Source organism: Aquarana catesbeiana, linkage group LG13, assembly GCF_042186555.1.
Source record: "Aquarana catesbeiana isolate 2022-GZ linkage group LG13, ASM4218655v1, whole genome shotgun sequence".
NCBI classification, from domain to species: domain Eukaryota; kingdom Metazoa; phylum Chordata; class Amphibia; order Anura; family Ranidae; genus Aquarana; species Aquarana catesbeiana.
In genome coordinates, this window is record NC_133336.1 from 9,834,354 (window position 1) to 9,860,978 (window position 26,625).

The 26,625-nt window shown below is 46.0% G+C and overlaps 1 protein-coding gene across 2 annotated transcripts in view; it reads left to right on the top strand.

The window, feature by feature from the left end:
• The first annotated feature begins 4,514 nt into the window (after positions 1 to 4,514).
• Positions 4,515 to 26,625, top strand: part of LOC141117264 (NACHT, LRR and PYD domains-containing protein 3-like) — a 157,959-nt gene continuing 135,848 nt past the window's right edge. Inside the window, exon 1 of one of the 2 annotated variants that reach the window (XM_073610028.1) lies at positions 4,515 to 4,804. The gene's annotated coding sequence lies outside the window, so the exon portion shown is untranslated. Of the gene's footprint in view, positions 4,805 to 11,472; positions 11,758 to 26,625 lie in introns of those variants that run through there. The other variant, XM_073610027.1, reaches the window with a different exon arrangement.

Consider the following 26,625-nt stretch of genomic DNA (forward strand, 5'->3'; position numbering starts at 1 on the left):
CCCCTGGGTTCTGAAGGTCACGCAGAAATGAGAACTATGGAAATCAAAAAGACAATGAAACAAGAGGCTACCACCTGGTAATGAAAGAAAACCCTAGAGCAGTGATGACAATCCTTGGCACCCCAGATGTTTTGGAACTACATTTCCCATGATGCTCATCTACACTGCAGAGTGTACAAGCATCATGGGAAATGTAGTTCCAAAACATCTGAGGTGCCAAGGTTCACCATCACTGTCCTAGAGGATAATAAACATGAAGTGTAACAGTAACACATTTACCTGCAACCCTTTTTTTTTTCCCGTGGGGCATCACAATCTCCATAATATTAAACACAAAAGGGAAAATGACATGACCGAGCAAAAACCATAAAAGACTGAAATGCCCCTACCCGCTATACCTCAGCGACATGTACCTATGAAACACCTGAAAGAAATAAGGGGCCAAATCACTAATCATGTGCACTGACAAAAAATGCGTTCATTTTCATTTTCGTTTCATTCATTTTTTTGCTTTTTTCGTAAATTTGGAAATGCGAAAATCTGAAAAAAGAAAGAAAATCAGTTTAATTCAAAATAATAACTAACTATTAAAATATAGGTATTGGAATTTCCTTTCAAATTTGGCTGTTAGTTTATCCAAAGTTACCAATTATCTGAAATAACGAATGCCGCATCTAAACAAATGGAACGTAACAATCTAATAATAATAAATAACAATATTAATAATAATAATAAAACCTTTTTATTACTATTAAGTATTTATTATTAATTTGTTCCGTTCCATCTGTTTAGATGCGGCATTCGTTATTTCAGATAATTGGTAACTTTGGATAAACTAACAGCCAAATTTGAAAGGAAATTCCAATACCTATAATTTAATAGTTAGTTATTATTTTGAATTAAACTGATTTTCTTTCTTTTTTCAGATTTTCGAATTTTTGTATTTTCAAATTTTTGAATTTCCAAATTTTCGAATTCTGAAAATCCAAAAATTCGGAATTCCGAAAATCCACAATTCTCAAATCAGAAAATTCGAAATTCGGAAATTCGAAAATTCGGAAATTTCAGAAATTGAAAAATTCGGAAATTCGGACATTTTGGAATTAACGAATTTGTCAAAATTTGTTAAAAAAGAATTCGGAGCTAAAGGAATTGCACATGTCTACAAATCACATCAGCGCTATATGTAAATGCACATGCGGTACTTACTGTTACCCCCACCTATTAGAAAACATGGTACATTTTCCCTTTTTTTTAGCACTCTGTCCTCTGAGTTTTGTTTACACTTGTTGGCAAATCGTTTTGTTAAGTATCCTGTGGGCGTGAAATGATGAAATGCAGAGCATGATCGATCACTGCGTTGTGAAGTACATTCGATCTTTGGCATTTACTCATTACATTCCAGTCTTCTGGTTCTAAATAATTGTTGCATTGAGTAATTGCTGCGAATGGCAGTTCCCCTAAGCCGGTGTGAATAATATCAGTACATACAGATACACAAAAGAACTGGAAATACAGGTTGGTAAGCAAAGATTCTCTAATCCCATTGCCTTGTGTGACACGGCTGTGAAACATTTTATATTTGTACTCGACCAGACAGTTGAAACAAGCCGGCTCGGTGTCTACATCCCCCCCAAAACCAATATAAAATAACTCGCCTGAGCCATAGAATAGAGCGGGGCCCGCGCCCCCCATCTTCCGCGATCGATACCTGAGCCTGCCTGTATGAGCATGGCATAAGACACACACACACCCCCACACCTCCCAACTTTTTGAGATGGGGATGAGGGACACCTATCAGCAAAAGTATGCAGGCATAGGACACACCCCTTGAAAGAAATGCCGACATAAGGTAGGACCAGGGGCATGCCTTTTAATGGCGAGGCCCCTCCTACAAATTCAGGTGGGCCTGCGCCCTGCCTTCCTACTTACGTTTTTGGTTGCAACATGACAAAATGTGGAAAATTTAAAGGGGTATGAATACTTTTTCAAGGCACTATATATTAACCAATGGACCCTCTGCTATCTGACATGCTTTTGTCAATGCTTCGAACTCTGCCACTTGGGCTGAACAGTATCTAGGTGGTGCTTCCCGGAATACCACTTTATCCTGATCTACTATAGACATTCCTGGGACAGGTGAACCCTCATCTGTATAGTATTGTCAGCCATCTACCCATAATTCCAGATCAGGGCTTTCAAGAGGAACATCTGTCCCTGTTGCCGGTCGCTCATAATAGGTCTCTGTACTACAACAATCATGTTCCCACACATCTTCAGGCATGATAGGAAGCAAAGTGTCTGGGTTCAGCACATTTCACGTTTTGATTACAATGTTACTTGGTGTAAGTAATGCCGGCTCATATCTGATCAATCCAGCAGCAGATAGGTGTGATTATGATTGATATTAATATGATTGATCACCTGTTCCACTGCATGAGGGACCATTAAAATCAAAGATTTTCCAGCACTATCTCTGCAGTCTTCTCCACCTAGGGTTGTCACCTTTTCTTCAAGTTAAACCCCAACACTTTAGCGGCACACAGCAATTTTTTTTTATAGTATAAACTATACATATATTTTGCTATTAAATAACATTTCTAATCATATGAAGTTAATAAGAAGAGTTCCCCTTTACATCAGAGTCCACAGAGTTCCCCTTTTACATTTGAACTCACAGAGTTTCCTTACACTGTAAGGGGGGACTCTGCAGATTCTGATGTAAGGGAGAACTCTGGGGCCTCTGGCATAAGGGATGCTCTGGGAACCCTGAGGGGGAACACTGAGAACTCTGATGTACAGAGAAGACTCTGGTGTGAAGGGGAATTCTGATGTAAGGGGTGCTCTGAGAACCCTGATTTACCTTAGTGTACTCACTCAGAGGCAGGAGAGAGAAGGGGGGGAGACTTCAGTCACAGACAGGGATGGATGGTGAGCTCACTCACCCCTTGGCAGTCAGCACCTCTCATCCAGATGTATCTGAGGATACTGGACTTCTAATTTCCAGCCCCCACTTTCCTTTTCTGAGGCACAGCGCCGGGGATTGGAGTGTGGGCAGACACAGAGGGATTGGGGTGGAGGAAGAGGCGCAGATCGAGCCCTCTCTCCTCCCCCGTCTGTGTGTGTGGGGGGGAGGGGGGTATTGTTAGTATTGGCTTTGGGAAGTGTGAAAGAGTATAACAGACACTCCCAGCTTACACAACTGCAGCCAGCTACCCTGCTGGGAAGCCATAGTCCGGTCTAAATAATGTGTCCTGGTTTCAGGCAGTCTGAAACCCGGACGCATGATTCCAAACCCAAACTGTCCGGTTGAATCCCAGACAGGTGGAAACCCTATCTCTACCATTACCACTCCAGCAGCTGGAGCTTTACCACGTGGTGCTGCTGCACAGATAACAGGATCTAATGCTTGAGAATAATACCCCACTGGCTTGTATTTACCCCCATGTGTGTGTGCAGCACTCCTGATACTTGATTGTTGGCCTCATGACAGAACAGATAATAATCTTTCTTATAGTCAGATGAGGCTAAACATTGACTTGTCATAATGGATGTTTTTAATGTCTCTACAGATTGTTTCTGTTCATCTGTGAGCTCAAAATGTGTAACTTTACCCCCTTTATATGCATAACACCGAGCAATCTGTGCCATGTTTGGGATCTCGGTTTTACCAGTGGCGGCTGTTTTTTATTTGATTTTTTAGGGGGGGCAGCACTATGCCCCCCTTCCCGCTCGCTTGCTGTCTGCTGGTCAGTCCGGCACTTACCCCATCTAGATGGCAGGTGGCAGGCATTGGGCAGCGGCTCCTGTGTCCTCTCCTCCATCATGGTGGCTTCTGCCGCACATCTCCTCCTAGGTGTCCAATGGGATCGCCTGTCCTTTCAGCCAATCAAGTGATGGGTCTCAAGACCCGCTTCCTGATTGGTCGGGAGGAGGATCGGTGTAGCAATAGCGAATAATAATTTGCTAATGTCACACAACTGGGTGGGCTCGGAGCGCAGTGCTCTGCCCCCCCCCAAGCCCACCCTTTTTTAAAGCCTATTAGAACTTCTGACTCTAATCGCGTGCTTCAAGAAAAAAACACCCCCCCCCATTGGAATCCATGGTCCGGCGCCCTGTATGTAGATCAGGGGACTTGACACATGGATGGGGGCAGTGCCCATGCTCTCCTAATGCACGAGCTGCCACTGGGTTCTACAATAACCTACAAGGCCCTTTGATTCTTTGGGGGAGGGTGTGCCTGGATTACAGCCTTTCTTTCTTTCTGCAAAGTGCTTTGCAGGCGCTTGGGCAGTGCTTTATCAACAACAGGAAGAGGAGACAAGGGAGTCCCCTGAAAGCAAAAAAGGGGAATGGTCAACTACGACTTATGGTACAAAAATGCAAAAAGGCTTTATTAAGGGTGGGGGAGTGGGGGTATTTACACATACAAAAAATTCCAAATATATGTAAGATTCTGGTTCTGAAGAAGTACGCAGAGGCGTAAGAAACGTTAACGCAGCCCCTGCAGGGCTTGTCAGCAGGCCTTCAACATGCTTCCCTTTCCAGCAATGTAAAAGGGTTTCCCTGTGATTTGCATACAGCACCATACTTCACAAGCTATTTCCGCATCAGCAATTGAATGCAAAGTTCCTGGTTCCTGGTCTTTTCCTAACCATGTGATCACACAGTCTGCAGTGTCTACTATTGAGGAGAATGGTGTGCTGTGACTACACACTGAATGTTGCTCTGAACTGACTGTGAGCCGCTCCATGCCAAACAGCAAGACAGCAGAGTCTGAGGACATCCCCAGTAATTGAAAGTGGTGAGAGCCCAGCAGGGCAGTTTGTCTTTCCCTCCTTATCTGTTTATCAATAGTCTTTGCATCTGTTTGCCATTCACCCTCCTGCATGGATTGACACACTTGAAACTGATGAACTGTGAAAATATCATCCTGGTCTAGATTGGAAAAGAGACTAAGCCCTTACTTTGGAGTGGTCTGTCCTTTGCTCCTTATATGCTGCATTGAGGAAATAGTGTTTGTGCACTGGACATACCTAGTAACAGGAACGCTGGTCTTTCTATTTCCAAAACCACTGGTGTAAACACACATTTAGTGCACTGAGGTTGGAAGCTGCTTGTTGAGGATTTCCTTCTAACAGAGGGTTAAAAAACCCCACCTAATCCAGCTATGTAAGATCTTGTGTCTATGTGGATATATGTAGTTTCTTTTCAGTACTGCTCAATCTGATGCACAGTCAATACTAGACCACATAAGACTCGATATCCCATCAGTAGCTTACCCCAAGTAATGTTTGGTGCTATACTTTTTTCTTTGGATTCAAATGGACACTGCATGCGTTTTTGGCCTGCAGGCACGCTCTGCAGTTTTATTCATCAATGTTGCAGCATGGTTTTTAATTTTGGTTTAGTGTAGTGAGACGGACTGTGTTATTTAGATACATTGTTTATCCTACATATATTTTGAATTTTTTGTATATGTAAATACCCCCACCCCCCCCCCCACCCTTAATAAAGCCTTTTTGCATTTTTGTACCATAAGCCGTAGTTGACCATTCCCCTTTTTTGCTTTCAGGGGACTCCCTTGTCTCCTCTTCCTGTTGTTGATATAGTGCCATTGCTTTTAGGGCAGGTATCCCGTCACATATTGACGAATCGGCTGGTACTCTATTTGCAACTTTGGTGAGTGTGGATTCAAGGACCTTTTACCCCCCCATTTTTTGCTTGGGCAGTGCTGCCCATTCATTTCTATGGGAAGGATGTTTTAGAAGCACTGTATACATCGCTCCCCACACCACCCCAAAGATGGTGCCTGCAGGACTTTTCAGAACGTCCCGCAAGCACACCGCCCCAGTGCCAAGAGTCACACTGAAATGAATGGGGAGGCGGTTTTCAGGCGTTAGTTAGAGGCTATTTCTAGCGCTAAAATGCCTGAAAACCGCCTCAGTGTGAAAGAAGCCATAATAGAAATTTCAGATCACATATGATAAATCCTCTCTGCTCATCACTCCAAATTTTTAACACCACAATCAAAACAAATATAACACAAATAACACAAATATAATACAATAAGAGATAAAGAACGCATCAATTATTACTCCCAGTCTATTACATAATTCTGGGTTATATTGGCAGGACACATTGGCAACACATTGCAAGTCTCCGTATTCTCCTCAGTCTGGCTCGGTGACTTGTTTGGTGTCACAGATGCGGTCGGCGTTAATTTTCCTTTAAATACAAAGATTGTCTATAGAATCCAGACAATTGCTCCCAGCATTTCTATAAAAACTTCAATATAATTAAAGGTGTATGACATTTACTAATTGTGTTATTCATTTAAAACTCAATACCGGGCTATTCCTCTCATTTACTTACCAGCCTTGTTATAGAAAAAAAATGACATGTTAAAACTTTATGCATAAACACTTTTATAACTTTATATTAATAACAAATACAGTTCCTTGAAAAAGTATTCATACCCCTTGAAATTTTCCACATTTTTTCCACATTACAACCAAAAGCTTAAATGTATTTTATTGGGATTTTATGTGATAGACCAACACAAAGTGACACATAATTGTGAAGTGGAAGGAAAATGATAAATGGTTTTCAAATTTTTTTTACAAATAAATATGTGAAAAGTGTGGGGGGCATTTGTATGGCGCCCCCCTGGGTCAATACTTTGTAGAACCGCCTTTCTCTACAATTACAGCTGCAAGTCTTTTTGGGGATGTCTCTACCAGCTTTGCACATCTAGAGAGGACATTTCTGCCCATTCTTCTTTGTAAAATATCTCAAGCCCTGTCAGATTGGATGGAGAGCGTCTGTGAACAGCAATTTTCAAGTCTTGGCACAGATTCTCCTTTGGATTTAGGTCTGGACTTTGACTGGGCCATTCTAACACATGAATATGCTTTGATCTAAACCATTCCATTGTAGCTCTGGCTGTATGTTTAGGGTCGTTGTCCTGCTGGAAGGTGAAGCCCAGTCTCAAGTCTTTTGTAGACTCTAACAGGTTTTCTTCTAAGATTGCCCTGTATTTGGCTTCATCCATCTTCCCATCAACTCTGACCAGCTTCCCTGTCCCTGCTGAAGAAAAGCATCCCCACCACATGATGCTGCCACCACCATGTTTCACGGTGGGGATGGTGTGTTCAGGGTGATGTGCAGTGTTAGTTTTCAGCCACACATAGTGTATTGGTTTTAGGCCAAAAAAAGTTGAATTTTGGTCTCATCTGACCAGAGCACCTTCTTCCACATGTTTGCTGTGTCCTCCACATGGCTTCTCACAAACTGAAAACAGGACTACTTATGTCTTTCTTTCAACAATGTCTTTCTTCTTGTCACTCTTCTATAAAGGCCAGATTTGTGGAGAGCACGACTACCAGTTGTCCTGTGCAGGGCCGCCGATAAGGGGGGACCACCAGCCCTGCTGTACCGGGCCCAGTCCTGCAGGGGGGCCCAGAGGCAGAGAGGCGACTTGCAAATTATAGGTACAGATATACTATGCCTGCGCTCTGCAGCTGTTTAATAAAGCACTTTTCCGAGTCCCATGCCTTAGTCTGTGCGGTGCGGGGTGTAATGCAGAAAGTGAACTTTTTAACCACTTTCGGGAGTGGTCTGCAGCCACATGTCCAGATGATGATTACATTAAAGTCCCGGCAGGTCCCAGCGTATTGATATAGAAGAGATTGGAACTTTATTGTAATCGTCTGGACAGGTGGCTGCAGATTACTCCCGAAAGTGGTTAAAAGGTTCTCTTTCTGCTCCTCGGCCCCGGCTGCCTAACTCAGTGCCCAGGATGAAGGATAAGAAGAGGAGGTTTTAGAGGTGCTTAGCTTCTGGCCGGTCCCCCGGGCACCCAGGTCCAGAGGATTTACCCCCCTTCCCCTCAGTGCAAGCACTTCCCTAATCTCCCTCTGCCTTTCTGGTGTGGCTCGATGTACCGGTAGTATTCCTGAGAATACTACCTTGGAGATCCTTTTCCTAAATTTAGCTCCTAAGTCCCTAAAATCGTTCTTTAGGACACTCCATCTGCCTCTGACTTTGTCATTGGTGCCAACGTGCACCATGACAGCTGGGTCTTCCCCAGCCCCTCCCAGTAATCTGTCCACAAGATCCGTGATGTGCTGAACCCGAGCGCCCAGTAGACAACATACTGTTTGGCGCTTCAGGTCTTGGTTACAGATTGCCCTCTCTGTCCTTCTAAAAATTGAGTCCCCTACCACCAGAATCTGTCTTTCCTTTCCCTTCACTTCTCCCCCACTCTCACTGGAGGAATTCTTCCCCCAGCAGCTAGGAGAGTCGCTCAACTCAAGCAGTGCTGGTCCCTGACTGGTTTCACCAATGTCACTCAATGGAGTGTACTTATTGGGATGCTTAAGCCCTGGATTGGCCTCCCTGGCACTTCCCCCTCTCCCCTTCCTGACTGTCGACCATCTACTCTTTCCTAGTGCCTGCACCTCTTTGTCTTCACCCGCCTCTGTGCTGGCCCCTGCCGGCACCTGCCGTGTACGTTCCTGGATCTTCTTTAGTATGGAGGGTCTTCTCGGTGCTGACAGTTGCTTCCCCAGATTCAGAACCTGGGCGTCCAGGGAACAATGTGCTTACATTTTGCACAGCAGTATTTGCCCTCGATCTAATGATCGAGGAATGTATACATGCCCCAAGATGTACACTGAGTCGCATCTCCACACCCGCCGGACATTGTAAATTTACTAGCTTCCTGACACTAATTCTAAACAAGACAATACACAGGTACTCAACAAGACAATACACAGGTAGACATTGTGATTGGCCAAAGCAATCACATGGTACCAGTAGCGGGGCGGTACAGTGATCTGTCATTGGCTATGTCCAGTGGAGTGAGAACCGAGCCATCGGCGGTGTTGGTGGCTCGGTTCTCAGTGCAGAGATGCCGGGGGAAAGCTGCAATATCGGTCCGATGCTCCATCCACCGTGGTAAGTATCAATAGGAAAAAAAACGAAAACCCATTCTTCTCTTTTAAGAGGTTGTAAAGGTAGAATTTTTTTTTGCCTTAATGCATTAAAACCCATACCTTTCAACCATCCCGGATTGCCCGGGAAAGTCCCGCCTTGGGAGGTCTGTCCCGGGCACCTTCATTCCGGGACAATATAGTGTCCCGGAATTGCCCCCTGGGGACAATCTGATGCCCCCTAAAAATGCCACCGCTGTCACTCACTGCCTGGCCGAGATCCGCTTTATTATTAACCACCAGGCGCTGCCTGGCTCACTGCCCAAACAACTGGTTGCTAGCCATGGCCCACCTGGCGTCTAGCAACCAGTGACATCATGATGAGGAGGAGAGTGGGGGCCCAGCATTCAGAGTGAGCTGGAAGAGGATTTAAATTCCTCCTCCTGGCACCTAGGCTCCACAGTCATCAAAAGGACCGCCAGCTCCGCCCCCGACTCAGCCCCCCAAGTCCGGGTCTCGCCTGAAGTAGGCTGTTCCTGCCGCTGGAACAGAGGTAGGAGAAATGCTCCCTGCAGTTCCCTGAGGATGCTCATGGTCACTCTGCTCCCTCCCATACACTGCCCCCCTCCGGTCATGCTGTACTGCCCCCGCATACTGCCCTCCACTATCGCCCCTCCCATCATACTGCCCTCCACTGCCACCACTCCCATCTTTCTGCCCTCCACTACCACCCATCCCATCATACTGTCCTCCACTACCCCCCTCCCATCATACTGCCCTCCACTGCAACCCCTCCCATCATACTACCCTCCACTGCAACCCCTCCCATCATAATGCCATCCACTGCAATCTCTCCCATCATACAGTGATGTAAAAAATGAGGCAAAGATAAATAATTTCAGAACTTTTTCCACCTTTAATGTGACTTATAAACTGTACAACTCAATTGAAAAACAAACTGAAATCTTTTAAGGGGGGGGGTAAAAACAAAAAAACTAAAATAATGTGGTTGAATAAGTGTGCACACACTCTTATAACTGGGGATGTAGCCGTGTTCAGAATTAACCAATCACATTCAAACTCATGTTAAATAGTCAGTACACACCTGCCATCATTTAAAGTACCTTTGATTACCCCAAATAAAGTTCAGCTGTTCTAGTAGGTCTTTCCTAACATTTTCTTAATCGCATCCTACAGCAAAAGCCATGGTCCGCAGAGAGCTTCCAAAGCATCAGAGGGATCTCGTTGTTAAAATGTATCAGTCAGGAGAAGGGTCCAAAAGAATTTTCAAGGCATTAGATATACCATGGAACACAGTGAAGACTGTCATCAAGTGGAGAAAATATGGCACAACAGTGACATTACCAAGAACTAGACGTCCCTCCAAAATTGATGAAAAAGCGGAGAAGAAAACTGGTCAGGGAGGCTGCCAAGAGGCCTACAGCAACATTACAGGAGCCGCAGGAATATTTGGCAAGTACTGGCTGTGTGGTACATGTTACAACAATCCTGTATTCTTCATATGTCTGGTCTATGGGGTAGAGTGGCGGAAGCCTTTTCTTACCAAGGAAAACATCCAAGCCTGGCTATATTTTGCAAAAACACATCTGAAGTCTCCCAAAAGCATGTTGGAAAATGTGTTATGGTCTGATGAAACCAAGGTTGAACATTTTGTCCATAATTCCAAAAGATATGTTTATCGCAAAAACAACACTGCACATCACCAAAAGAACACCATACAGACCGTGAAGCATGGTGGTGGCAGCATCATGCTTTGGGGCTGTTTTTCTTCAGCTGTAACCTTAAGGGCCTTAGTCAAGGTAGAGGCAATTGTGAACAGTTCCAAATACCAGTCAATATTGGCACAAAACCTTCAGGCTTCTGCTAGAAAGCTGAACATGAAGAGGAACTTCATCTTTCAGTATGACAACGACCCGAAGCATACATCCAAATCAACAAAGGAATGTCTTCGCCAGAAGAAGATTAAAGTTTTGGAATGGTCCAGCCAGAGCCCAGACCTAAATCCCATTGGAAATCTGTGGGTTGATCTGAAGAGGGCTGTGCACAGGAGATGTCCTCGCCATCTTACAGATTTGGAGTGTTTTTGCAAAGAAGAGCGGGCAAATATTGCCAAGTCAAGATGTGCCATGCGGATAGACTCATACCCAAAAAGACTGAGTGCTGTAATAAAATCAAAAAGGGCTTCAACTAAGTATTAGTTTAAGGGTGTGCACACCTATGCAACCATATCATTTTATTTTTTTATTTTTACTTCCCTCCACCTAAAAGTTTTCAGTTTGTTGTTCGACTGAGTTGTACAGTTTATGGGTCACATTAAAGATGTAAAAAGTTCTGAAAGGATTTATTTTTGTCTCATTTTTTTACATTTTTTTTCTCAGAAGCCTGACATTTTAACAGGGGTGTGTAGACTTTTTATATCCACTGTATATAGGGATGAGCAGTAGATACTGAGTGTTTTTTTTTTTCTCTTTAGACATCAAAAGTATTAACGTGTTACAAACACATCTAGACAGAAAAAAATGATACATAAAAAAAAACTGCAGACCAAAATGGTGTAAGGGATAATTACACGGTGTGGCACCTTGGTAACGTCCACACAGAAGTAAATAAAACATGTTTTGTTCCTACTGAAATCACATACCAGCTGCAGCCTGGCAGAGTCTGTAATACGGAAGGGGAGCTGCACTGCACTGGAACTTTTGGAGCAGAGCAGATGACAGATAGACCACCTGGAGCATTTGACACAGTTCCCCATAAACATTTACTGTACAAAATAAGGTCCGTTGGCATGGACCATAGGGTGAGTACATGGATTGAAAACTGGCTACAAGGGCGAGTTCAGAGGGTGGTGATAAATGGGGAGTACTCAGAATGGTCAGGGGTGGGTAGTGGGGTCCCCCAGGGTTCTGTGCTGGGACCAACCCTGTTTAATTTGTTCATAAATGATCTGGAGGATGGGATAAACAGTTCAATCTCTGTATTTGCAGACGATACGAAGCTAAGCAGGGCAATAACTTCCAAGACCTGAACAAATTAATAGGGGACGGGCAACGACATGGCAAATGAGGTTCAATGTAGAAAAATGTAAAATGATGCATTTGGGTGGCAAAAATCTGAATGCAATCTATACACTGGGGGGAGAACCTCTGGGGGAATCTAGGATGGAAAAGGACCTGGGGGTCCTAGTAGATGATAGGCTCAGCAATGGCAGGCAATTGGAGCGAGTACAAAGAAGGGCAACAAAGCTAATAAAGGGTCTGGAGCAGGGGTCTCAAAGTACCAGCCCGCGGACTGGTTAAAAATGGCCCTCAGGCAGGGCCGATCCAGGACGTCCTTTTGCGCTGACAGAGGGGGAGGCGCCGAAGAGCTTTACCTCTTCATCTGCTCTGTCCTCTCCGCTGCACGCTGCTACAGCCCAGAGAGAGAACAGAGCGGAGGAAGGATCCGCCCATCGCCCCGCCCACCTAGGCACTGACCTCAGGGCGGGAGATTGTGTTCTCTGGGTTCCCTGTCACTAGGCATGTGTGGAAGCCAGGAGGAGAGGACTCGGGAGGCGGATGGTCCTGACTGCCAGGAGAGGTGAGTGAGCACCACACTGAGGCAAAGTCCTTAGTGGGGTGACTGGGGTAGAAATGTGTGCAGTGTGGGGGTTAATAATGCGTTTGCTGACATCAGTGTTTGGTTAATAATGCATTTGCTGACACCATTGTTGGGGGTTAATAATACGTTTGCTGACACCAGTGTTGGGTTAATAATGCATTTGCTGACACCAGTGTTGGGGGTTAATAATGCATTTGCTGAAATCAGTGGTGAGTGAGCATCACACTGAGGCAAAGTCCTTAGTGGGGTGACTGGGGTAGAAATGTGTGCAGTGTGTGGGGGGATTTGTGCAGTGTGGGGGTTAATGCTGAGGTTAATAATGCGTTTGCTGACATCAGTGTTGGGGGTTAATAATGCGTTTGCTGACATCAGTGCTGGGGGTTAATAATGCGTTTGCTGACATCAGTGTTGGGGGTTAATAATGCGTTTGCTGACATCAGTGTTGGGGGTTAATAATGCATTTGCTGACATCAGTGTTGGGGGTTAATAATGCGTTTGCTGACATCAGTGCTGGGGGTTAATAATGCGTTTGCTGACATCAGTGTTGGGGGTTAATAATGCGTTTGCTGACATCAGTGTTGGGGGTTAATAATGCGTTTGCTGACATCAGTGCTGGGTTAATAATGCATTTGCTGACATCAGTGTTGGGGGTTAATAATGCGTTTGCTGACATCAGTGTTGGGGGTTAATAATGCGTTTGCTGACATCAGTGTTGGGGGTTAATAATGCATTTGCTGACATCAGTGTTGGGGGTTAATAATGCGTTTGCTGACATCAGTGTTGGGGGTTAATAATGCGTTTGCTGACATCAGTGTTGGGGGTTAATAATGCATTTGCTGACATCAGTGTTGGGGGTTAATAATGCGTTTGCTGACATCAGTGTTGGGGGTTAATAATGCGTTTGCTGACATCAGTGTTGGGGGTTAATAATGCGTTTGCTGACATCAGTGTTGGGGGTTAATAATGCGTTTGCTGACATCAGTGTTGGGGGTTAATAATGCGTTTGCTGACATCAGTGTTGGGGGTTAATAATGCGTTTGCTGACATCAGTGCTGGGTATAGTATATTATTGCTGGTATAGTTTTGAAAGTTTGCATGCGGCCCCCATGGGATATGAAAACTTGTCATGTGGCCCTCTGCCAATTTGAGTTTGAGACCCCTGGTCTGGAGGATCTTAGTTATGAGGAAAGGTTGCGAGCACTGAACTTATTCTCTCTGGAGAAGAGACGCTTGAGAGGGGATATGATTTCAATATACAAATACCGGACTGGTGACCCCACAATAGGGATAAAACTTTTTCGCAGAAGAGAGTTTAACAAGACTCGTGGCCACTCATTAAAATTAGAAGAAAAGAGGTTTAACCTTAAACTACGTAGAGGGTTCTTTACTATAAGAGCGGCAAGGATGTGGAATTCCCTTCCACAGGCGGTGGTCTCAGCGGGAGGCATTGATAGCTTCAAGAAACTATTAGATAAGCACCTGAATGACCGCAACATACAGGGATATACAATGTAATGGATAAAAGAAAAAAAAAAGGCGCCTCTAAGTGCAGAATTAAAACTTTTAATATCCCCAAAAAGGATTAAAAACACTTACAAAGGGATTCCTTATTCAAGCCAAGGTCATTGGCTTGAAGAAGGAACCAATCAGTAGTTCCGAAACGCGTCCCATTTTGATGACATATTTCCTGTTTGCGGTCCATGCTGGTTGTCGTCCCCTCCCGCTGACGTCATTTCCGGGATTCATGCTCCACGCTGATTCAGACGGCGCAATTGCTTCACCAGTGTTCACAGAGCCTGGGGTATTCACCTGATATTCACCTGCTGGTTATCCTGGGACCTTCTGCTGCTGCATATCGATATCCCTGTAAAGCTGTGATACACTGAGACCTCCTGATGCCGGATCACCTGCTTCATACATCCATGATATGCTTCTTCCTATCCTTGATTTTGTAAGTGTTTTTAATCCTTTTTGGGGATATTAAAAGTTTTAATTCTGCACTTAGAGGTGCCTTTTTTTTCTTTTATCTGTTTTCTATTAGAGATTGCTCCCCTCTTTGAGTGCAGCCCTAAGTGTTTGAAGACCACATCATCCGTCCAATATAGACACTACCTGCCTGGTCCTGACATTCTGAACGCCCTTGATATATGTTTTATCTGGATATACAATGTAATACTGACACATAATCACACACATGGGTTGGACTTGATGGGCTTGTGTCTTTTTTCAACCTCACCTACTATGTAATTATGTAACTATATAACTATGTAACTATGGATACTAATGAAATGTGGATGGGCCCTAAGATGAGAAGCATTGGATAGATATATCTTCAATTGTAGTCACAAATAACTGCAATTGTGAGTTCCTTCAATTGAAACCCATTACCCAGCTGACAGCACGGTATAGTACCCATGATGATATCATTATATTAAGGCAATTCTTGCATGGCTGATGCTGTAATCATACATGGCAATTTAACCTTTCAGCTTATTCTCTTATCTCTCGTGTTTAGAGAGCTCATCTCCCTGGCTGCATGCTTTCTCCTTGCTCTGTGCTCTTCTTCAGAAGTCTATACACACCTGTGCTTTATTGGATATGTGCTTTACATGGAGGTCGGGTCTATCAGTGACTGATGTGGTGATGTGCACATTCTGATAGCGAGCCGTCAGTAAAAAACGAAACAGAATGTGGATGCAGTGAGGTCTGTTCTCAACTGTGACCAACGGCTCACTATCAGAATGATTGCAGAGGAAATGTGAATTAATAAATATCATCTTTATTTTTATTGTTTTTTCTTGCCATATGCAGGTATTGTACAGTAAATAATATACAGTTGACTTACAGGCAGTCCCCGAGTTACGAACAGGTTAGGGACTGCCTGTTTGTTCTGTCGGATTTGTTCGCAAGTCGGAAGCGCATGCGCAGAACGGCAGAGATGTAGTTTTCCAATGTTATCCAATGTTTTACGATGTGCCCACCGACGCCACCTCCGGTTCGTAAGTAGGAGTCAATCGCAAGTCGGAGGTTCGTAGCTAGGGGACCCCCTGTATTCTATCACATATAATAGACAGAACATAGCATGGTTACAGTTCATTATCAACTTACCAAACATTACTCGTACTATGTCTCCTCCACATTCCCAAAAAAGGAAGAGTACAAGGAGCCTCAACCAATGTAACATAGGTAAGGTTACAATGCATATGTACCATTTTGTAGATTCTATCGTATTCTGCATAGGAAAGAACCATAAAAAACAGAAGAGAAAACAGACAGAAAAAAAACAAAAACATTCCGAAGTGTTCCTAAAATATCATCATTTTTTTATGTGTTCAGGTATCTTGGTGTGCTTGGCTTTATACTCATTTTTGTACCTAGAGATGTTTGGTAGTCATATCCAGGGGTTTTAGCCTTTTTGAAAAGGTTTGCAATTTCTAATATACTGATGACTAGGGATGAGCCGAACACCCCCCCTGTTCGGTTCGCACCAGAAGATGTGAACAGGAAAAAAGTTCGTTCGAACACGCGAACACCGTTAAAGTCTATGGGACACGAACATGAATAAACAAAAGTGCTAATTTTAAAGGCTAATATGCAAGTTATTGTCATAAAAAGTGTTTGGGGACCTGGGTCCTGCCCCAGGGGACATGGATCAATGTAAAAAAAAGTTTTAAAAACGGCCATTTTTTCAGGAGCAGTGATTTTAATAATGCTTAAAGTCAAACAATAAAAGTGTAATATCCCTTTAAATTTCGTACCTGGGGGGTGTCTATAGTATGCCTGTAAAGGGGCGCATGTTTCCTGTGTTTAGAACAGTCTGACAGCAAAATGACATTTTGAAGGAAAAAACACATTTAAAACTACCCGCGGCTATTGCATTGCCGACAATACACATAGAAGTTCATTGATAAAAACGGCATGGGAATTCCCCACAGGGGAACCCCGAACCAAAATTAAAAAAAAAAAAATGACGTGGGAGTCCCCCTAAATTCCATACCAGGCCCTTCAGGTCTGGTATGGATATTAGGGGGAACCCCGGCCAAAATTTAAAAAAAAAATGACATGCCGTTTTTATCAATGAACTTCTAAGTGTATTGTCGGCAATGCAATAGCCGCGGGTAGTTTTAAATGTGTTTTTTCCTTCAAAATGTCATTTTGCTGTCAGACTGTTCTAAACACAGGAAACATGCGCCCATTTACAGGCATACTATAGACACCCCCCAGGTACGAAATTTAAAGGGATATTACACTTTTATTGTTTGACTTTAAGCATTATTAAAATCACTGCTCCTGAAAAAACGGCCATTTTTAAAACTTTTTTTTGCATTGATCCATGTCCCCTGGGGCAGGACCCGGGTCCCCAAACACATTTTATGACAATAACTTGCATATTAGCCTTTAAAATTAGCACTTTTGATTTCTCCCATAGACTTTTAAAGGGTGTTCCGCGGCATTGGAATTTGCCGCGAACACCCCAAATTGTTCACTGTTCGGCGAACTTGCGAACAGCCAATGTTCGAGTCGAACATGAGTTCGACTCGAACTCGAAGCTCTTTACTGATGACTCCACTATAGGGTATTACTTTCTAAGGGATATACAGTATATGGTTAGAGATGTGAGCAGAAGGATTTTATTTTGTTGGAGTTTCATTATCTAAGAAGGTGAATGTGTGCCCACTGGGGAAGGTTTAGGTCACCATTGTTTTGGCACCAATGCATATTTATGATTTCACATCACACACAAGAATATGAAAAGATATAATTTGTTTGCAATATATTGCTTTCATGTTTTTGATTTTTTTTTATGTTAACATTTAGAGATTTATATGACGGAACGTCCCACACTCCGCTCAAGTGCTTCTGTCAGTACACCGCTTCCTAAGTTCTGGAACACAGGCCGAAGAAGCGATTAAATATTCTTTTGAACCCTACCGGGGCTGTCCCTGGTGAACCGGGGGCCGAGCTATACAGTTTCAAAGTGGCATTTTCCGGTTACCGGAGGGTTCCGGTTGGGGTACCGGGCCCTGAATCGGTGTGGGGGTACCCATAGAGTGAATCTACAACACCCCCAAGTTTGGTAATTTTGTGACCCATGGTCCGGGAGCACCGGTACCGGGAAGACGGTCAACATTTTGGCCCCGGTAGGTCCCCGGTAAAACAGCCGCGAACCTCCAAATTTTTTGGAGGTGTAGCTGTACTATCTGGGAAGAAGGGGTGCAAGTTTGGTGTCTCTAGCACATTCGGTCTTCGAATGGTTAAGCGATAAGTGAAAAGAGCCCCAAAATCGCCAATTTTCCCCATAGACTCCCATGTTAAGCGAGTGGGCTACTTTGGGGAGTCAGTACCGGCCGTCCTTCGGGTCCCCGGACCCTAAATTTCTTCCACGTGTAGCCGTGGAGCTCCTCTACAAGTGTGCCAAGTTTGGGGGGATTTAACTCAGTGGATCCCCGGAAACTGGAGCCCAAATTTGCCCCAATATCTTTGCCATTTTCCCCCAGGCGCCAAAACAACGCGAGTGGTCCATTTTGGGTAATCGGTACCGGCCGGCCTTAGGTTCTCTGGACCCGAAATTTCTTCCATGTGTAGCCATGGGTCTTCCCTACAACATTGGTCCAGCTTGGCAAGAAAATCAGGGGGGATTTAGTCGTTTTAGGGGGTCCAAATTATGGGGACTCGGTCATCCAAAAAGTGTGGACTTAGTCGTTTTTATGGAAGAAAAGTGCCCCAGCGGGACTTAGTCGAATTTGGGTCCGAACTACCACCGACAGGTTATGGGTCCAGTGACCCTAGTTGAGTCCCCTCTTTCCTGGGGTGGTATTCCGGGTTCAATCGGAGAGAAACTTCCACACGGTGGCTCGCAGGAGGGTCGGTCCACCCGGACCTTGTGTCTAAAATCCACCGGTAGCGACCTGCCAAATTTGGGGTCTCTAGCTCAAAGTATGGGGGAGATATGGTCCTCCAAAGTTGACCGACTCATGGTGGCCACCACGGCCAAGGGGGTAGCGAGTGACCGCTAAATAGGAAACGGTCCCCTGGAGCCCCATGGTCGGTATGAAATTTTTCGGTTTAAGCCGGTTATCTGGTCCTAGGGGTGCCGTCTTTGGAAGACAGTTACAGGGCAACCTTAAGGCTTAGGAACCCCATATTTTGACCACGTGTAGGGCATCGCTTCCTCTACAAGTGTGCCAAGTCGGGTGTTCCTAACCCCAACAGCCGATGAGATACGACGCCCCAAAGTTGACCGACTTTCCCATAGACTCCAATGTTAAATCGCGGTTTCTCTTGGTTCCACTTTTCGGGGTGCCACCGGCCCGCTATCGGTTCCCTGGACCCCAAACTTGGCCAGTGAGTACCTGAAGTGTCTCCCCACAGCCTCCCAGTGTCGGTGTATTTTTAAGACCCATAGCACCGGAGAGCGCCACGCACGTCTTTGCCGGTGCTCTGTGAAGCGCTATTGACCCCCAAAAGTCGAGGGGGGTCTCATTCTACTGGGGCTTTCCCCGGTGAAACGGGGCCGAGCTATACCGTTTCAAAGTGGCATTTTCCGGTTACCGGAGGGTTCCGGTTGGGGTACCGGGCCCCGAATCGGTGTGGGGGTACCCATAGAGTGAATCTACAACACCCCCAAGTTTGGTAATTTTGTGACCCATGGTCCGGGAGCACCGGTACCAGGAAGACGGTCAACATTTTGGCCCCGGTAGGTCCCCGGTAAAACAGCACCGAACCTCCAAATTTTTTGGAGGTGTAGCTGTACTATTTGGGAAGAAGGGGTGCAAGTTTGGTGTCTCTAGCACATTCGGTCTTCGAATGGTTAAGCGATAAGTGAAAAGAGCCCCAAAATCGCCAATTTTCCCCATAGACTCCCATGTTAAGGGAGTGGGCTATTTTGGGGAGTCGGTACTGGCCGTCCTTCAGGTCCCCGGACCCTAAATTTCTTCCACGTGTAGCCGTGGAGCTCCCCTACAAGTGTGCCAAGCTTGGGGGGATTTGACTTGGTGGATCCCCGGAAACCGGAGCCCAAAGTTGCCCCAATATCTTCGCCATTTTCCCCCAGGCGCCAAAACGACGCGAGTGGTCCACTTTGGGTAATCGGTACCGGCCGGCCTTAGGTTCCCTGGACCCTACATTTCTTCCATGTGTAGCCATGGGTCTTCCGTACAACTGTGCCAAGCTTGGGGGGTTTTCACCATGAGGGTCCCCGGATACAGGTGCTCAAAGTAGGCCCCTTGGTTAATAGCCGCGCGCCAAGCTGACCAGAAACCTGCCCTTGACGGGGCCCCCCCGCCCCCCTACCCCCCCTTCCCCGCTCCCCAAATTTTTTTCACAGTCTCCCCCGACCCTGAGACACCCCCCCGCAGCAAGTCCCCCCAGCTTAATAGTCGTTGGCCAGCTTGGGGGGAAAAGTGGGGACTTAGTCTTTTTTTTGAAGATTTTCGTACTTAGAAGGTCTTTCACGAACAAAGGGTGAGGACTTAGTGATTTTTTCACTCCAAAAAAGTGGGGACTTAGTCTTTTTTTCGCCAAATTTCATACTTAGTCATTTTTCACGCCAAAAAGACAACCGGCAGCACCGGTGTTGATGAGTCAACATGCTGAAGTCTTCTCTTGATTGTTGACTTTGACACACATACACCTACCTCCTGGAGAGTGTTCTTGATCTGGCCAACTGTTGTGAAGGGTGTTTTCTTCACCAGGGAAAGAATTCTTCGGTCATCCACCACAGTTGTTTTCCGTGGTCTTTCGGGTCTTTTGGTGTTGCTGAGCTCACTCTCTCTGATGGGTTTGTTTTGTTTTTTCAGTCTAATGATGGCTTGCTTCACTGATAGTGACAGCTCTTTGGATCTCATATTGAGATTTGACAGCAACAGATTCCAAATGCAAATAGCACACTTGAAATGAACTCTGGACCTTTTATCTGCTCCTTGTAAATGGGATAATGAGGGAATAACACACACCTGGCCATGGAACAGCTGAGCAGCCAATTGTCCCATTACTTTTGGTCCCTTAAAAAGTGGGAGGCACATATACAAACTGTTGTAATTCCTACACCGTTCACCTGATTTGGATGTAAATACCCTCAAATTAAAGCTGAAAGTCTGCAGTTAAAACACATCTTGTTTGATTCATTTCAAATCCATTGTGGTTGTGTATAGAGCCAAAAAGATTAGAATTGTGTCGATGTCCCAATATTTATGCACCTGACTGTACCTGTTTCGATGCTCCAGACAGCTGCAGAACCCTCTTCCTCCACCAAAACCTTAGCCGCATAATATACCATACATGAACATTAACCCTGTATGGTATGATAAGGGGGCTGAGGTTTGAGCAACTGAGGATAGTCAGTAAAACATACACAGGCACTGTGGGGAACCAGTCAGTGCTGGAAGAAGTCAGCTAAAGCAAGGAATTAGGTAAAGCTGGGTACACACACATCAAAATTCAGTTTAGCAGGGATCGGCCAAATTTTGATCTCTGTGTAGCCCTCCCTGTTAGAAGTCAATCATTAGACCACCTTAGTATATTCATGCCATCCCACATACTGATTCCTACCACCTTGATCACTTCAAATTACTGAAGTGGTCATGGTGGTTAGAGTGTTCCTTTAATATCTCTCAGAAGAAGTAAACCTGTGTATACTGATTCCATTTCATTCAATCATCCTCTAGTTGTGTTAAATTGGTGGGGGGTGCTGTCTGTATACCCTAACCTGTCTGTATACCCTAGTTTCTCTGTATACTCTAGCTTCTTTGTATACTCTAGCCTGTCTATATACCCTTAGCCTCTCTGTATAGCGGCTGGACCACGGGTGGGGCTGATGGAGGGACCAGGGGCGGGACCAGGGGTAGGTCAGGTATCCTGTACGCTGTACAGGCCCCATGATTTCTATCAGCAGCCCCGGTCCTGTGCCCAGCGCTCTGTGTATTATGTAGTCCTGTACCCAGCACTCTGTGTATTATGTAGTCCTGTGCCCAGCGCTGTGTGTAATGTCCTGTGCCCAGCGCTCTGTGTATTATGAAGTCCTGTGCCCAGCACTCTCTGTAATGTCCTTTGCCCAGCACTCTGTGTATTATGTAGTCCGGTGCCAGCGCTCTGTGTAATGTCCTGTGCCCAGTGCTCTGTGTATTATGTAGTCCTGTGCCCAGCACTCTGTGTAATTTCCTGTGCCCAGCGCTTTGTGTATTATGTAGTCCTGTGCCCAGCACTCTGTGTACAGAAAAGCCCGGAGGAAATCAAATAAAATGACATGAACGAAGGGCGGGCATGACATGGTTAACAGGAGAACATAGTGAAGAGAATTTTTTGAAGAGAGCTGAAGAGATTGGGTGTTGATGCAGTGGGGAGGAGCTGGCTGCATGAAGCAGTGCGCGTGTCCCTCCCCAGCTCAGTGGCAGCAGTAGGGAGAGAGCTTGGTAACATGTCTGCGGTGGAGGACTTGGGGGAACGATTGCAGGAATAAGCGGTGACTAGGGGGGAAGGTTGGCTCCAAGCATGGCTGACATCAGCTTTAGATGAATGGTCCCGGAGGGCAGGGGAGGAAGTCCGCACAAGCTTGGTGGTCACGGCCGCCAGAGCGCTTCTTACCGGACTCCCCCAGAGCTCAGCGGCAATCAACTCGGGAGTCCCCTGAGGGCCCCTTTAGGGCCCCCTGCCAATTGATCGGCAGTGCACGTGGTGGGGGGTCCTAGGGGGAGTCCCCATCATGGCCAGAGCTTGGCGAGTGGGACCCCCAGCAGCTCCGGGGCCCCCACTAGGCCTGAATCGTGGAGGGAGACGGAAGGTGCGGGCTCCACCCCTGGCGACCATGCAGCGGGGGTGAGGCTTCGACTGGGGACTCGATCCGCAGCAGCCTCCGGGCCTCTGCCATCCACAGCCGGCGGCTCCCGGGCAGTGGAGGGACAGAGGAAGAAGCCAGTGGAGGCCATGACACTGGCCGTCAGAGTGGTGGAGGCGGCAGAGGCCCAGGCAAAGCAACCAAGAAGTTGATGGACGGATCCGGCATGCAAAGGTGAGGCATGGAACAGCATGCATCCTCGGCATCCAGGGACGAATCCCCTGGAGGGCTGGGAGTGGGAGCTGAAGACATGGTGGTCGATCGGTCTGAGGGTGATCTGTCATTGTCGAAAGAAGAGAGCCCGTGAGGAAGCCCATCGGCAATAGAGGCGGGACCTTCGGCTGGTGGGACCTTTCCTAGGCAGCCTGGAAAGTCTGTTTTTCTCCCTTTCATATTGTGGGTGTAGAAGGGGCAGGGGTGGGTGGTGGGACTAGGCCTGTTAGTCAGCTTACTACACAGCGGGCAATCCCGCCTGTTTCCACCCTTCCAGCCACGTCGGTCCGAGACCACGCCATGGCGGATCTGGGTTTACAGGGGTTTTTGGTGGGTTTAAAGGAGTTGGTGCATAGGTTTGAACCGGGGCAGAGCGGGCTCACGTCGCCGGCAGCTGCATGGGTGGCACCCTGGGGGGCAGCAGGATCGGGGACTCCCAGAATGGGGGTCACTCCCACGCCTCACACAGTAGTGGCAGTGCCCGATTTGGGGGTAACGGCGGTGGCTGGGCAGGAGGAGGCTCCCAAGACATCGGCGGGGGACACGGCAGGGGAGGCAGCTAAGAAAAAAGATCTTGTCAGGCTGGCAGATGCTGCACCATAAACCGGAGGTGCGGGAGAAGATCTGGAAAGGTGAGTACGTGGAGATATTCGCACTGCTGCCGCTGGAGAAATTCAATTTAGACAGAGTGAAGCCAGAGGATGATCATAAGAAGGAGGATGAGGAGAAGAGGAGATACAGACTTATGCCCTACTGGCTTCAGGCTTTCGCCATATTGGCTAGTGTGATTGAAGAGAAGAACCCAGGACATTGTCCGGCGCTGTTCTGCTATTTGGACGCCGTGCGTGAGGCTCATAGAGTCTACGGTGGAATGGCGTGGTTGCAATATGATGAACAGTTCCGGCAACGGAGGGCGATACGCCAGGCCTTACGGTGGGATCACAAGGATATTAGCCTGTGGATGCGACTTATGACGTTGGCAAGGACAACAAGTCCGTTTTTTCCAGGGGGGGGCCAGTGGCTCATCCAACAAGGGTTCGTGCAAATTTGGGGGGTCCTGCAAGTACAAACACGAATGCTCTGGTTGGGGAGGTGCGCATCCAGTGTCCCGTTGCTTTAAACAAGGAAGGGATCGTGCCGTGGAGTCTGTTAGTAAAAGGGACGACGCCGGTGAAAGTGGAAAGGGTGCAGCCATTTCTCGATAGGTATCTGGATAGGGGGGCAGTGTGGTTGTTGAGCCTGGGTTTTTTAGAGACCTTTCAGATTCCATCGACACTAGTCGATGCCCCCCTTTGTCTTGTAACCTTGCTATATGCGAACGTGGTTTCGGAGAAACTGCGGAAGGAGGTGGCGTTGGGCGTTGGGCTCCTTTCCCTTTTTGCATTACCTGATTTGGTAGTCTCGCCTTTGGGGGTAGTACCAAAAAAGGAGCTGAATAAATTTAGGCTGATCCACCATCTTTCATTCCCAAAGGAGGGATCGGTCAATGACACGATCAACCCGGAAATGTGTGCGGTATCATATACGTCCTTTGATGCGGCTGTATTTTGGGTTCGTATGTATGGATAGGGGGCTCGCATGGCCAAAGCCGACATAGAATCGGCTTTTAGACTGCTTCCTGTGCATCTGGATAGTTTCCGGTTGCTAGGTTGTCATTGGAAGGAGGAGTTCTATGTGGAACCCTGCTTGCCCATGGGTTGTTCTTTTTCTTGTGCTCTGTTTGAACAGTACAGTCCATTCGCAGAGTGGGTAGTATGAGACGTCGCGGGAGTGAATTCTATCATCCAATACCTGGAACGAATTTCTGTGTGTGGGCCCAGCCTCATCGGAGATTTGTGCAGTCCTGTTGGCTACACTGGAACACATTGCCGCTTGCTTCGGCATCCCCTTGGACCCGGAGAACACAGAGGGACCAACTACGGTGCTGAGTTTCTTGGGCATTGTCTTGGATTCGGATGCCATGGAGTGTAGACCACCGGAGGATAAGCTGTGGCACTGCAGGCTGAGATTCAGGGGATACTAGGATTAGGCAAGGTGCAACTTCGGACTCTGCAGGTATTTGTTAGGTAAGTTGAACTTTGCATGTCGCATCCTCCTACCGATGGGGAGAGTAATTTGCAGATGGCTGTCGGCAAGTACGGCGAGAATTACGTCTCCCAATTATTATGTACGACTGGTACGGGATCACACGGCAGATACAAGGATTTGGCACATGTTTTTGGACCGTTTCAACAGGAGGGCACTGAGGATGTCAGGGCCTGTTAGTCATTTCGATCGGGAGCTTTACACGGATGCGGCTGGATTGGCTGGTTTTGGGGCCTTTTTTCAAGGTAAGTGGAGTGCGAGGCCCTGGCTGGATTCGTGGAAGGAGGTTTTTTGAGGAATATGTTGTTGCTGGAACTGTTTCCAGTAGTTTTGACGATGGAGTTATGGGAGGAGTCCTTCAGGAACTTGAAAATAGGATTTTTATAACAGCTTACCTGTAAAATCATTTTCTTTGAAGTACATCACGGGACACAGAGCCATAGTAGTTACTATGTGGGTTATAGGCCAACTTCAGGTGATGGACACTGGCATGCCCTAAGACAAAAATTGCACTCCCTATATAACCCCTCCCACTACTGGGAGTACCTCAGTTTTGTAGCAAAGCAATACATGTGTATACCAACAGGGAGGGACCTCTGTGTCCTGTGATGTACTTCAAAGAAAAGGATTTTACAGGTAAGCTGTTATAAAAATCCTATTTTCTTATCGTACATCACGGGACACAGAGCCATAGTAGTTACTATGTGGGATGTCCCATAGCAATGCCAACTGAAGGGAGGGAGACACAACAAAAGTAGGGCACTAAGAGACTAGAGGACTTATACTGCAGCCTGCAGTACACTGCGCCCAAAGGCGATATCCTCATGACCTTTTACATCTACTTGATAGAATCTGGTAAATGTATGGACTGAAGATCAAGTTGCAGCCTTGCAGGTCTGAGCCATGGAGGCTTGGTGATGCACTGCCCAAGAAGTACTAACAGCCCTGGTGGAGTACACTTTAATATGAAAAGGAGGAATTTTTTGCTTTTTAACCCATAAGCTTGAACAATCACTTGATGAATCCATTTAGATATAGTAGATTTCAATGCTGCCTGTCCTCTTTTAGGACCGTCTGTCAATACAAACAAAACATCTGTTTTACGAATCTGAGTGGTCATTTTCAAATACACCTTGACCGCTCTCACCACATCAAGAGAATGTAGTGACTTTTCTTCCACAGAACAAGGTTCTGGAAAAAATGAAGGCAGAACAATATCCTGGTTTAAATGAAAACCTGATACTACCTTCGGTAGGAAATTAGCATGAGACTGCAATACAACCTTATCCTTATGAATAATCAAATATGGCTCTTTTACAAGAAAGAGCAGCCAACTCTGATACTCTTCTTGCATAAGATGTGGCAATCAAGAAAATTATTTTCCTCGTCAAGAGGACCAAGGGAATATCTTGAATTGGCGCAAAAGTCTGTTTTTGTAAAGCTGACAGGACTAAATTTAAGTCCCAAGGATTCCACCTTTTAAAAAAAATATTAAAAGCCAGCAGCTATGCACATTGGGGGATGAACACATTGGGAAGTCCAGAGCTTGGACCTTCTTATTCCAAGTTGACAGGATATTGTTTTGCCGCAGTCTTGAATGAAACTGTGCATAAGGAATGGCCTTGAAAGAAGCTACCATCTTTCCCAACAATTTAATGCAAAGTCGAATCGAAGGATTCTTCTTTGTCTTGACCAACTGAACCAGTTCATTTATGGAACTGATCTTTTCCTGGGGCAAAAACACCCTCTTTTGAGCTGTATCTATGATCAACCCCAAGTACTGCAATCTCCTTGATGGTTTTAAGGAGGATTTCTCTAGGTTGAGAATCCAACCTAGGTATTCCAGGTAGCTGACTGCTGTGACCAAAGTTTAGTTTAAGCGGGCTACCAATTGATCTATTAAGAGTAGATTGTCTAAGTAGGCTAGTATAGTTATAC